This window comes from Lethenteron reissneri, chromosome 33, assembly GCF_015708825.2.
Source record: "Lethenteron reissneri isolate LAM-NWPU_2019-01 chromosome 33, ASM1570882v1, whole genome shotgun sequence".
In the NCBI taxonomy this organism is placed as follows: domain Eukaryota; kingdom Metazoa; phylum Chordata; class Hyperoartia; order Petromyzontiformes; family Petromyzontidae; genus Lethenteron; species Lethenteron reissneri.
Window position 1 is genome coordinate 2,230,748 of NC_083811.1, and position 13,480 is coordinate 2,244,227.

Consider the following 13,480-nt stretch of genomic DNA (forward strand, 5'->3'; position numbering starts at 1 on the left):
GGGAGGCCCAGGACCGGTTCAGATAATCGTCATCGATGTTGGTCGTGAGCGGGAATCGAACTCGGGTCGCCGGGTTCGTAGCGCTAACCGCTACGCCACCGCTCCCCACATAGTCATACGCACGCGTAAACACAAACGCACACACACGTGCATGTACACAATCACAAATGCGTACACGAAACATTCACAAACAAGCAACTACCACACGGCACCGTGGTGAGATTCAACAGGTGAGGGGAGCGGTGGCGCAGCGGTTAGCGCTACGCTGCGCTACGAACCCGGCCACCCGAGTTCGATTCCCGCTCACGGCCAACATCAGTGACGATGACCTGAACCGGTCCTGAGCATCCCCTAGGTCGACTCAGCCTCAAACGAGCACCTGGTGCGGTGTATAAACATCAGCACTGGGGAGACAAACACGGCCAGACGTGGTGCTGGCCCACGCACCTCTTGATATGCACGTTGAACTTCTTTCGTACCGTACGTAGCCAACCGTTCTAACCGGAGGTGCCGCCGTGTCGGCCTTCATAGGTGTTACTCGCTAACAGCACTTGCCCGAGACAGTCTATTAAAGGCTATACGGCGGACCTTTGTCAATGGGGCGAGGAGATGACGGAGACATGAATATAATCTCGGCCGATGCCCTCTCAATACACAATTTGTTTTAAATTTAATTAAGAAATTTTGGTCGTTTTCCCCACCGATTGTGAATCCAGTTTCGTTATCGGCGTTGGGACGGGACCCGAATTATCGAGGAGCGACGCCACGCGCCCACGTGTTCGACAGCGACCCGCGGACGCGGATATGCCAGAAGTGGTTCTGAGATCACTTCACGTGATATGCGGTACATCAGATGCACAAACTTATGGAGGGGGCACACACTACCAGCGGATGAGACATGTCCACAGCATGCCAAGTCGATTTTCTCTTTTGAAAACTCAGAACTATCATTTATATATATATTATTTTAATGAATAAGGTATATAAATTGTATTATCTTGATTATTGCTTTTACTTTAACATTTCAGTGTGAACACCGTTTTAATTGCGCGACTGAGCGGCCCCAGATGTCTCAAGCCCCAGTGACCCATGTCTGTCTCCGTGAACCGTCGGGGCCCACCTCATCTAACAACCAACCAAAGCCAAAGGTCCCCCGTATAGCCTTACCAGACTTTAGGGGCAAGTGCTGTCAGCGAGTAGCGGCACCTTTTAACGGCCTGGCACCGCGCACGAGCGGGGCCGGGTGGGCGGTCATCACCACCACGCCCAGGACATCGAACAACAACGAACACCTCTCTCCACCTCTCCTCTCGTCCATCACCGAGTCAGCCATCGGCATTCACGACCTCTGGGTTCCCCCCACCCCCTCTACCCACCCACCTGGCGCCCCCACCCCGCCCGTGCAAACACAGAAGTCGTCTCCGCGGTTTAAGTCGACAACTGCCGGCGAGCTGCAGCTCCCTCCGCCCGCGTGGCTGCCTTGGCGAGGCGAGGTTCGGGGTGTCCGGTCGTGGAGGACACGGCGAGGAAGGATCTCTCTGCCGGCCCCCTCGTGGCACCGGGACACGCGCAAGGGCGCTCTGAAGGAGAGAGGAGACACGCCGTCCATGATACAGGTTGTTGTTGTTGTTGTTGTTTGGGTTAGATCGCGTAAATATATCAACGTGCCGTTAAACACCGCCACCACCCGACACAGCCAACTAGTAAGGGTTGTCACGTAAACAGAACGTGGCCAATTCGTCACGAGTACAGCACTAACCGGTTGTGCTTTGGAGAGCCAAGCAACAGACATTTACAATCCGAGCACGACGTTTCGCCAGTTATTGCAATCGGGAGTCATCAGGTGGCAGACAGATGTGTGTAGAAGTCCACCCGTTTCGTTCCTGATATCGAGGCGTCGATGTGGTGGCGTGCCGCGTTCGGTGTTTACTTTCTCCGCCGACCCACGTGTAACGTGCGTTAGTCACCCGTTTCATTGCCGAATGTCGTTTCAGCGTTTCTCGCTTTCTGGGGGAGAATATTGAGTCGTTGTCGTGGTTATTGTTATTACTACTACTACTACAGGATTGATGGTCCATTCATTCACGCAATCGTCCCTTATTTTCTCGACAGCTGGATTAAGTCGTGGTTTTATACGATAGAGCTGCTTTTTAATTCACGTATTCAGTCATTCGTTTAATCATTCATCGGGTTTTTCTTAGTTATTATGACAGCATTCATTTTATTAATTCCGTAATTCCTTACCTCCATGCCTCATTCATAGAACACGTTGGTTATTACATTATCGATGGTTATCATGCCTTTCGCTATTCCGTCATTAAATACTTCCTCGAGAAAGTAAAGACTCTGCGTGTTATTACAACAATATCGATGGTGCCTTCACTCCCCCCTTTCTCCTTCCCTGTTGTATTTCCTTCCGTCTTCCCTCAATAGAAGAAGCACTCGTCTACTCACTCACCTACTCACTCACCTGCTCACTCACCTGCTCACTCACCTACTCACTCATCTACTCACTCACTCACCTACTCACTCACTTGTTCTACTCACCTTCTCACTCATCTACTCACTCACCTGTTCACTCACCTGCTCACTCAGTTACCTACTCACTCACCTGCTCAATCAGTTATCTACTCACTCACCTGCTCACTCACCTACTCACTCACCTGTTCACTCAGTTACCTACTTACTCACCTGTCCACGCATCTACTCACTCAGTTACCTACTCACTCACTCACCTGCTCACTCACCTGTTCACTCAGTTACCTACTCACTCACCTGTTCACTCACTTGTTCACTCACCTACTCACTCAGTTACCTACTCACTCACCTGTTCACTCACCTGCTCACTCACTCACCTACTCACTCACCTACTCACTCACCTGCTCACTCATCTATTCACTCATCTACTCACTCAGTGACCTACTCACTCACTTGCTCACTCACCTGCTCACTCAGTTACCTACTCACTCACCTGTTCACTCACTTGCTCACTCACATGCTCACTCAGTTACCTACTCACTCACCTGCTCACTCGCCTGCTCACTCAGTTACCTACTCACTCACCTGCTCACTCAGTTACCTACTCACTCACCTGCTCACTCACCTGCTCACTCAGTTACCTACTCACTCACCTGCTCACTCATCTGCTCACTCAGTGACCTATTCACTCACCTGCTCACTCACTTACCTACTCACCTGCTCACTTGCCTGCTCACTCAGTTACCTACTCACTCACCTGTTCACTCACCTACTCACTCATCTACTCACTCACCTGTTCACTCACCTGCTCACTCAGTTACTTACTCACTCACCTGCTCAATCACTCACCTGCTCACTCACCTACTCACTCACCTGTTCACTCAGTTACCTACTCACTCATCTACTCACTCACCTACTCAATCACTCACCTGTCCACGCATCTACTCACTCAGTTACCTACTCACTCACTCACCTGCTCACTCACTCACATACTCACTCACCTACTCACTCACCTGCTCACTCACCCTCACCTGTTCACTCAGTTACCTACTCGCTGCATCTCGACTGGCAAAGGAAATGTGCGATTCGACCTCGGAGCGAACGCCTTGAACTTGCGACATTCATCCATCGTTGCGCCGTGCAATGGTGCTGTTTGTTGCTGGCTGTCGGGTTGCCTCTTCGAGCCTCATCCAAGCACTACTATCCAGGCTCAGCCGCCAAGATTCACAAGTCCGTCGACGATTCGAGTACATCGCCAGGCAGCACGTGGTGCTTGTGTCACTCTGTGCACTGTTTATCACTCCGCTCAACTTCGCGCACGTACGCACGTGTGTTGAACTTCTTTCACACCGTACGTAGCCAACCGTGCTAGTCGGAGGTGTGCGTGAAGGTGGTGGTGGTTGGTGGTGGTAATGATTGAGTGGTGGTTGGTGGTGGTAGTCGGTGGTTGTGGTTGAGTGGTGGTGGTGGTTGTTGTCATCCTCTCTTCGTGCGTTTCTCCCTCGTTTGCCCGCCGTTCGGTCACCTTGACTCCCCAAACAAAACGTGCACCACCACCACTACCACCACCACTACTACCGCTACCACCACCACCAATTAACACTGCTCGTCACGAATACCCACCTCCCGTGTTGAATTGTTGTTGTTGTTTGTTGTTGTTGTTTGGTGGTGGAGTTGAGTTGCCGGTGACGCCGTTCGATCCTCGTGTGTCGAGTCCTGCCACACACGCGCGACACGGACAATCGAGTTGTGGCTCTCTGATGTCCGACGTTTCGCCGCACGTGTTAGGGGGGGGGCTTCTTCAGGAGCTCCACTGATGTTGTTTAAATGCTTCGTCTGCATCGAGGCAACCGGAGCAGCCGGAGCAACGCCACGCGTACCACGCGGTCGACACTCGACCCCGACGCAGATGGAACGCACGGAGTGCACCCGTGCCGTGCCGCGCACTCTCCTGGCGAGCCAGAGGGGGGGGGGGGGTACGGCTCCTCGCCCACGGGAAGGGAAGTTTGGCAAGATCAGTGCGTGTGTGTGGTCCACCAACCCCTCGCTGCTGCCTCCACACAGCGCTGGATCGCGGGCAGTCACGCGCAACAGCTTGGCCACCACCACTCTCACCGCCACCACCACTAACGCCACCACCACAACCACTAACGCCACTACAACCAACGCCACCATCACCATCGCCACCACCACTAACGCCACCACCACCACCGCTTCCGCCACCACCACAACCACAACCAACGCCACCACTCTCACCGCCACCACCACTAACGCCACCACCACCACCACAACCACCACCACTAACGCCACCACAACCACCGCCACCACCGCCCAGCTAAAGCAGTCACCTGGACAAAAATTCGACCCCCCCCCCCTCGCCATCTCTCCCCGCCCACGTTGTGGATGAAGTCTAACAAAGTGTAAATAAACGAGTTGTTTTGTCGCTGACAACCCCGTGTTGTGTTGCTTGGTTCAAGTCTTTACGTATCATCGAGAAGGCTAAGCAGGGAGGGGGGGGGGTGATCCCGGGTGCTACTCGGATGGGCTCGCGCCGTGCTAAGAGCGCACGTGCTCGAGGCTTGGGCGCTGTCAAGTTTCGTGGGAGGAGTTCCAAGTTGTTGTGGTGCACTCCGCCCCAACGCCTTCGCTAAGCCGAGACGACAATTGTGGTGAAGTATGGTCAAACAACCCCCACCCCCACGGCGCGGTGGTGGTCGCCCATCCGAGCGCTATCCAGGCTCAAGTCCGCTTAGCTTCCTAGAATCTGATGAGCTTGGATGCGTTCGCGACTCGTTCGGTCATCGACCGTGGGTGATTGGACTACGCGGGCGTCCCTCTCTGTCTGTGTCTCTGTCTCTGTCTGTCTGTCTGTCTCTCTCTGTTTGTCTCTCTGTCTGTGTCTCTGTGTGTGTCTGTGTCTCTGTCTGTCTCTCTCTGTCTCTCTGTCTATCTCTCTCTGTCTGTCTCTCCTGTCTGTCTCTCTCTGTTTGTCTCTCTGTCTGTGTCTCTGTGTGTGTCTGTGTCTCTGTCTGTCTCTCTCTGTCTCTCTGTCTATCTCTCTCTGTCTGTCTCTCTTTCTGTCTCTCTCTCTCTGTCTGTCTCTGTCTGTCTGTGTCTCTCTGTCTGTCTCTCTCTCTCTGTCTCTGTCTGTCTCTGTCTCTCTCTGTCTCTCTCTGTCTCTGTCTGTATCTGTCTCTTTCTCTGTCTCTATGTGTCCTTGTCTGGGCAGGTCTTCACCTAGCAGTGGTTTGACCATGGCTGATGATGATGGTGACGCGTCACTCTCACGACTTCAGTTGAAATCGTTGGAGACACTGTCCTGTATGTAATGCTGGCTCATTCTTCAGGTGGGACAACAATATTCTCAATCGCGAATTAATCACAAACAACAACAGCAGCAGCAGCCACTACCATCCAAACAACTACCAAACCATCAACAACAACAACTACACAATCATCCAAATAGGGTCAATGTTTGTTTTGTTGTTGCATCAAACAGAGGACCCGCCGCTCGTTCAGACGGATCGCGCTTGTCAAGAACGTCTGAAACAAACCCAAGAGGGGGGGGGGAGCGGGGGGGGGGGCACGTGTTCAACGCGCCCAACGCTGGCGACGAAGAACCCGCACGGCAACTCGGCACCTTCACTCGCTCGCAGCGCTCTGTCGGGCAGTCTCGTTCCGAATCCGCGTTCCACCGCGTTTCGATCTCCCGGTCGGGGTGGCCGTCAGTGGCGCTAGAGATGAATCAGAGGAGATCCTGTCCACATCAACAATCCCCCCCCCCCACACCGTTCACCAACTCGCACTCACCAGCGTGGTGAAGTATGGTAGAATGTAACCCCCCCCCCCCCCGTCCCCAATCTAAAAGCGCTGTACGTGATTTACATGGCGTGGGGAGGGCTTCATCCATCGGTGGATGGAGAATGGCTCGGAGTTGAGAGCAGGGGTGGTTATAAACACGTGGGTAGTGACGATAGCAACGGTAAACACATATGAGTAGCGAGCACGCCTTTGTCTCCCCAGCGTTGATGTGTACACACCGCACCAGGTACTCACTTTCACGAAGGCTCAGTCGACCTACGTGAGGTCCACGACCCGTTTAAATATTCGACGAAACTATTTTTAATTTTAGAAGCGACCTTGCTATCACGACTGACAGCTCAACGAAGTGGCTCATCGCGTGGAAATGTCTCGCAGCAGCAGCAGCAGTAGCCAACTACTCTAAACGCGTGACGCTGATTCTAAACTGGAGGGGAAAATCCACGAGGAGAACACGCAAACTCGAAATATACAACAGGCATCAGGGTCGGGATCGAACCCGCGACCTCCTGCATAACAGGCGAGGTAGTTAACATCTCCTAGCCACCGTGTTTGTGCATCGCTGGCAACGCAGCATCATCATCATCAGCTTCATCCGTGCTCCTCCAAAAAGAGCGTCTGGACACTCGGTGATTATCCGGCCGTTGTGAATAACTGCAAGGCACAAATGACGCATTGTGATGCCATGAGATGCGAAAATAAACGCGTGGATTGTCAAGTTGCAAAACTTTAACGCGCACGGCTGCTCTTCGCAACTAAACTCTCGCATTGCGACGTTTGGCTATAGCCATCGAACAAAGACGGCCACTGGCATCGCGCGCTTTTGGATGCGCTATTGCGGCCGTCTGGAACGCTCTGTTCTTTCCGATATTCGGACGCCACTGGAGCTGTGCACTTGTAAACCATCGTCATCTTTAAAACTGCCTGTTTGTGTTTAGTTTGTTGTCCTTCCCCCGCACCTAAAGTTTAGCGCATGTTGGCTACGTACGGTGCGAAAGAAGTTCAACACTCACACACACACATACGTTCCAGGTGTGTGTTAGTTATTGTTCAGAGGCGACCTGGATCACATATGGTAGCTAGTCGAAGTGGCTTAAATGATCATGATGATCACAATCATCATAATCATCATCACGTGGGAATTTACATTAAGAGCCAGATACATCTGAACGCGTGACGTTGTCTATACAAGTGGAGCGGGCGGGGGGAGGGGGCAAAAGCGGACGAACCCGGAGACAATCCCACACGAAACCATCACGGGGAGAAAGAGAGAGAGAACTCGTGCACTCCGGGTTCGAAGCCGCCTCCAAAAGCGTGGAGTGTCCAGCAACGAGCAGCACTCTTCGTCGTAATGGGTAGGGGGAATAACAGGCATGCTTTGAATTGATCGGATGTGTTATTATCATCATCATCATCATGATCATTGTCAGAGCTTGCGGGGAGGTGGAGAGAGACGATGGTGACGATGATGACGATGATGGCGAGGTGGATTCCAAAGTGGTAGCAGTGCGAGGTTGTCTCTTCGCGTCGTGCGGCTGACGTTCGATGCAGAGGATCGACTCCGATTTCACATCCAGGCAGTCAAGCCCAGACAACCTCGTCAGGAGCTGAGGGGGGGGGGAGTGCATCATCGCTGTGACGTCTCCTTCCGATTTGCGGGTCAGGCATCGCGACGGGCCGTTCTGGACGATGGCCGCAGTCGCATCGCCACTGCGACCGGAGAGTTTTTATTTTTATTTTCCATTTTTAATGCGAGGTGGTTGAAGGAAGAGGATGGGGGAGCAGACGGAATAGTGAGGTTATAACCTGCCGTGTGACGATGGTCATAGACGGTGGGTGCACGCGTGTGAGATTAGCGTCACATCGAGGTGTTGCACCGTCGACCGACAGATCGTTCAAAACGATGTTCTGCCAACGAAGGGGTGATGGCGAGGTTGATGATGCTGATGCTGACGGTGGTGATGGTGGCGGTGGCATCGGCCGCTACTTTCTCACTGAACAGAGGGGGCAGCGTGAAGGCTGCGAATGCTGCTGCTGCTGTCAACTTCCACTTCGCGGTATTGCCCGGCGACTCGTGTCACCACCCCAGAACAGAAACCGTAGAACACGGAACGTCGACTCGATGCCCGATTCACAAATACGAAGCGAGAGGCATCATCGGGGCAGCGATGATGCCTCTCGCTACCCCTGGCGTACTCGTCTGGCTGGTCAGACCACCTCGATGTAAAGCGACAGCGGTTTGGTGTAGAGTAACATCAGGCGTGCTCAGAAGAAGACGGAGATCTATAGGTTCACACTGGGACCCATAGACTCACACGAAGAGACCCATAGACTCACACTGAGACCCATAGACTCACACGGAGAGACCCATAGACTCACACGGGGAGACCCATAGACTCACACTGGGACCCATAGACTCACACGGGGAGACCCATAGACTCACACGAAGAGACCCATAGACTCACACTGAGACCCATAGACTCACACGGAGAGACCCATAGACTCACACGGGGAGACCCATAGACTCACACTGGGACCCATAGACTCACACGAAGAGACCCATAGACTCACACTGAGACCCATAGACTCACACGGAGAGACCCATAGACTCACACGGGGAGACCCATAGACTCACACTGGGACCCATAGACTCACACGGGGAGACCCATAGACTCACACGGAGAGACCCATAGACTCACACTGAGACCCATAGACTCACACGGGGAGACCCATAGACTCACACAGAGATCTATAGGTTCACACTGGGACCCATAGACTCACACGAAGAGACCCATAGACTCACACTGAGACCCATAGACTCACACGGAGAGACCCATAGACTCACACGGGGAGACCCATAGACTCACACTGGGACCCATAGACTCACACGGGGAGACCCATAGACTCACACGGAGAGACCCATAGACTCACACTGAGACCCATAGACTCACACGGGGAGACCCATAGACTCACACAGAGATCTATAGGTTCACACTGGGACCCATAGACTCACACGAAGAGACCCACAGACTCACACGGGGAGACCCATAGACTCACACGGGGAGACCCATAGACTCACACGGAGAGACCCATAGACTCACACTGAGACCCATAAACTCACATAGAGATCTAAGGGTTCACACTAGGACCCGTGGACTCACACGGAGAGTCCTATAGACTCACACTGAGACCCATAGACTCACACTGAGACCCATAGACTCACACTGAGACCCATAGACTCACACGGAGAGACCCATAGACTCACACAGAGATGCATAGTCTCACCTCAAGATCTACAAATTCAGATACAGACCCATAGATAAACACAGAAACCCATAGACTCACACGTAGAGCCATAGTCTCACCTCAAGATCTACAGATTCCCACAGATACCCATAAATTCACACAGATACCCATAAACTCACACAGATACCCATACACTCACACAGATACCCATAAACTCACACAGATACCCATAAACTCACACAGATACCCATAAATTCACACAGATACCCATAAACTCACACAGATACCCATAAACTCACACAGATACCCATAAACTCACACAGATACCCATAGACTCACACGGAGATCCTCCATATGACAGAGGCATCCTCACGGAGACGATTCACCGCTCAGCTACCCGTGACGCAATCATCTGGCTGATCGACCACCTCGATGTAAGACTCACGGCTGCTGCTGCTCTCTCATCAACATCAACCGCACGGAGCGCGCAGTCGTCGTCTGACCTGTTCAGCACGCCCCAGGATGTCGCCACGAGACGAGACGCCGCGGAGATTCGGAGCAACGTGGGGATGACTCGAGACTCTTCTTCTTCCGCTCCTCACCGACTCCTGTTTGTGCCACAGGTGGGTGTGCGCATGCGTGGTATGTTGGCCTCAACGTGCACATAGCCTGGCACAAGCACCGTGGGGACGTCGCCGACACTTAGTGGCGAATGGCGGTTGTTGTTGTTGTTATGTTGTGGGGAACGGTGGCGCAGTGGTTAGCGCTCGTCTGCACTGCGAAATCCGACGAACCGAGTTCGACTCCCGCTCACGGGCAAAAAAGTCAGCGGCGGATATCTGAACCGGTCCCGGGCCTCCACCAGGTCGACTCAGCCTCAAATGAGTGCCTGGCGCGGTGTGTAATAAACAACGCCACTAAGGGGAGACAAAGGCGGCCGGCAGTGGTGCTCGCCACCCACCCCCTCGTTTGCCGTCTCGGCCTTCACAGGTGCTACTCGCTCACAGCACTTGCCCCAACAGTCTGTTAAGGCTATACAGGGGGGGGGTCTTTATATTTGTTACCAATCCGCGCCGACCAACGCGGCGAGGTTCCAGTCTGACAACTGTTCCCCAATTCTGGCCGTCCGCGTTGATCCGCTCCGTTCGCCAGCAGCGTTCCTCCGAGATTCTAGGATGGTGACAGCAGCAGCAGCAGAGCGACCTCTTGCAATCAAGTGGTGCAATGAGTGGCACGTTACGCACGTGATTTGAGAATCACCGCAAAGCCTGTATCGCTTGTGTTTAGAAAGAGAGCACGGACACGTTGGGCAATAAAGAACGATCCGTAACCAACACAGTCACCGTTGCGGCAAGAGCGGTGGTGCAGTGGTTGGGGGGGGGGGGGCACTGCTCTGTGAGCTCACTCACCTTCTCGGTTTGATTACAGAGGACGGCTGTCATCAGTGGCGAATAAAATAGGAAGCGGGCCTATACCCAGCCCTTTCTCGCAGTGTCCTCGATCCCTCGTTATAACTGGCTGACCCCATGCCCGGACTGGACATCTGTAAAACAAACAAACAAACAAACAAACAAAAAGAGCTTCATAGGTCATCGGATTCCTCCTTCAGTCTTAATCAACGTTGTGATTCTTCTCCAGCCCGCACTCATCGTCGTGGTGAAGTATGATCACCCCCCCCCCTTCTTCCCCAAGGAGCTGACCGATACGACGCACGGAGAGAGACATCAATCCAGCAGTGGATTGGGCAAAGGGGCCTGTGCGTGTTGTATGTCTGTCATTTGCGTACTCATCATCATCGTCGCGGTGTTTAAAACGAATGCACGTGCAAGGAACGTGTCGCATCGTGTGCGCGTGTGTTTGTTTGTGTGTGGTCGTGTAGTTTGCTCGTGAAGAGCACTTGCCCCAACAGCCTATTCAGGCTATACGGGGGATTTTTGTTTTTATTTGTAGCGGTCACGGCCAACGCCGGTGGGAGTTTTAACAGCAGGTGCCCCTCGCTTTGTGCGGGTTCGCTTTGTGCGACTTCGCGAACCTATTGATACCCAAATTCGCTCTATGCGGTTTGAATTAACTCATATGCGGCTATGCGGTCGGACAACATTGTGTGTGTCTACTGTGTGTACTGTGTGTCTACTGTGTTTACCTGTGTACTGTGTGTGTACTGTGTGTGTACTGTGTGTGTACTGTATGTACTGTGTGCGCTACTCGGCAGGCAGCTGTCTCGTCCAGCGATTTCGCTTTGTGCGTCCCCCCCCCCTTTCCAAATTTGGAACTCATCTGCCGCATACAACGGGAGAGGGGGGGGGGGGGGCTCTGTGCGAGTGTGACGAGGCGTGAAATGTTTCGTGCAAACTTCTTCGCTTTTGCCCGGATAACATCACAACTTAGTGACTTGTTGACGAGCCGGTCCCCGTCTCTCCCCTCCGCACGAACAGAGCACCGAATAACCTCCTCATTCGAGACCCACACAGCATCCCACCTCCTCCTGGCCTTGCAAGCTCCCCCTCTTCCTCCTCCTCCTCCTCCATCATCCTCCTCCTCCTCAAACCATCAACACATCACTCACCCGCTCACGCATCCTCTCACTACCAAGTGTCGTTCATCGTCAACAGCATCATAATATTAGCAGGCCGTCCGCGCAGTACACTCCTCCCACGTGAAATGTAACAACGGAGAGGCAAGCCTCAAGTCGGATAGCCCACCCATAGAGACACTCAGCGACGCATAGAGACGCAAAGAGATGCATAGAGATACATCGAGGCACGAAGAGACTCGAAGAGATAGGACATAGAGATAGATACATAGAGGCCCTTAGAGGCACATCGAGATACATACTCATAGAGATGTAGATATTAAAGGCGCGAGCCACAGTTAAGCGAGTGTGGCCATGCAAAAAAAAAACTATGGGATTGTGTAGCAAACCCACAGAGACACACAGAGATACATAGAGACACAGAGACTCAAAGAGATGGATACATAGAGACCCTTAGAGACACATCAAGATGAATTAATAAATACAATTAGAGACACATCGAGATGGATACATAGAGACCCTTAGAGACACATCGAGATTAATTAATAAATACAATTAGAGACACATCGAGATGGATACATGGAGACCCTTTAGAGACACATCGAGATGAATTAATAAATACAATTAGAGACACATCGAGATGGCTAAAGAGACCCTTAGAGACACATCGAGATACGCACGCGTAGAGATGTGTACATGAAAGACGCGAGCCACAGTCATGCAGCCTAAACTATGGACCCACACAGTAAACCCACAGAGACACACAGAGGCACATAGAGAGGCGTGGAGATAAGTAGCGACTCACTCGTTGAGATATACACAGAGACATCTAGACATAGAGAGACACACGCAGAGACGAGACACATCGACGGAGTGCGACTGTGGCCATGCAACTCGAGCTAGAGACCGCAGCACAGTAAACCCACCCACTGTGGGCTGGGCTCCTTCAACGCAGCAGGAGGAGCAGCGACACGACACGAACTCTCTCGCTCTGCTGCTGAAGCCCTCTCGTCTTGGCCAGCAGTAGCAAGCAGCCAGCACCTCGACATCGGCGCCGAGCTCCTGAGCCACGTTCTGCTGCTGCTGCCATCACGCGCAAGAATATAAACAACATCGCTTAAGATGAATCCCAGTATGTTGGTAATGCTGTTGCTGCTGCTGCCTTGGCAGTGATGCACAAGCACAATTAACAAACAAATAAACAACTCAACACACGCTCGTCAATAACAACACCGTGACCTTGCGACAAAAAAACACGCAACAAAAAACGTAATTGGCGACGTTTCGGGCAATTACCCTTATTCACAGCACGCAGGGCAGCCAGAGAGAACAGATCGCTTCTACGATGTCAGGCGAGGAATGGGGATTGTGCGAAACCCTCCGCCGGATGCGGTTGTTTAATAA

The 13,480-nt window shown here is 52.7% G+C and overlaps 1 long non-coding RNA gene across 3 annotated transcripts in view; it reads right to left on the bottom strand.

Annotated features, from left to right (window-relative positions):
• Positions 1-1,367: 1,367 nt before the first annotated feature.
• Positions 1,368-13,480, bottom strand: part of LOC133350200 (uncharacterized) — a 34,779-nt gene continuing 22,666 nt past the window's right edge. For 2 of the 3 annotated variants that reach the window (XR_009756027.1, XR_009756025.1), the window contains 6 exons: positions 13,003-13,156; positions 10,953-11,086; positions 10,608-10,713; positions 10,047-10,151; positions 4,102-4,194; positions 1,368-1,580 (listed from right to left, as the gene is read on the bottom strand). This is a non-coding gene — a long non-coding RNA (uncharacterized LOC133350200). The remainder of the gene's footprint in view (positions 1,581-4,101; positions 4,195-10,046; positions 10,152-10,607; positions 10,714-10,952; positions 11,087-13,002; positions 13,157-13,480) is intronic. The other variant, XR_009756026.1, reaches the window with a different exon arrangement.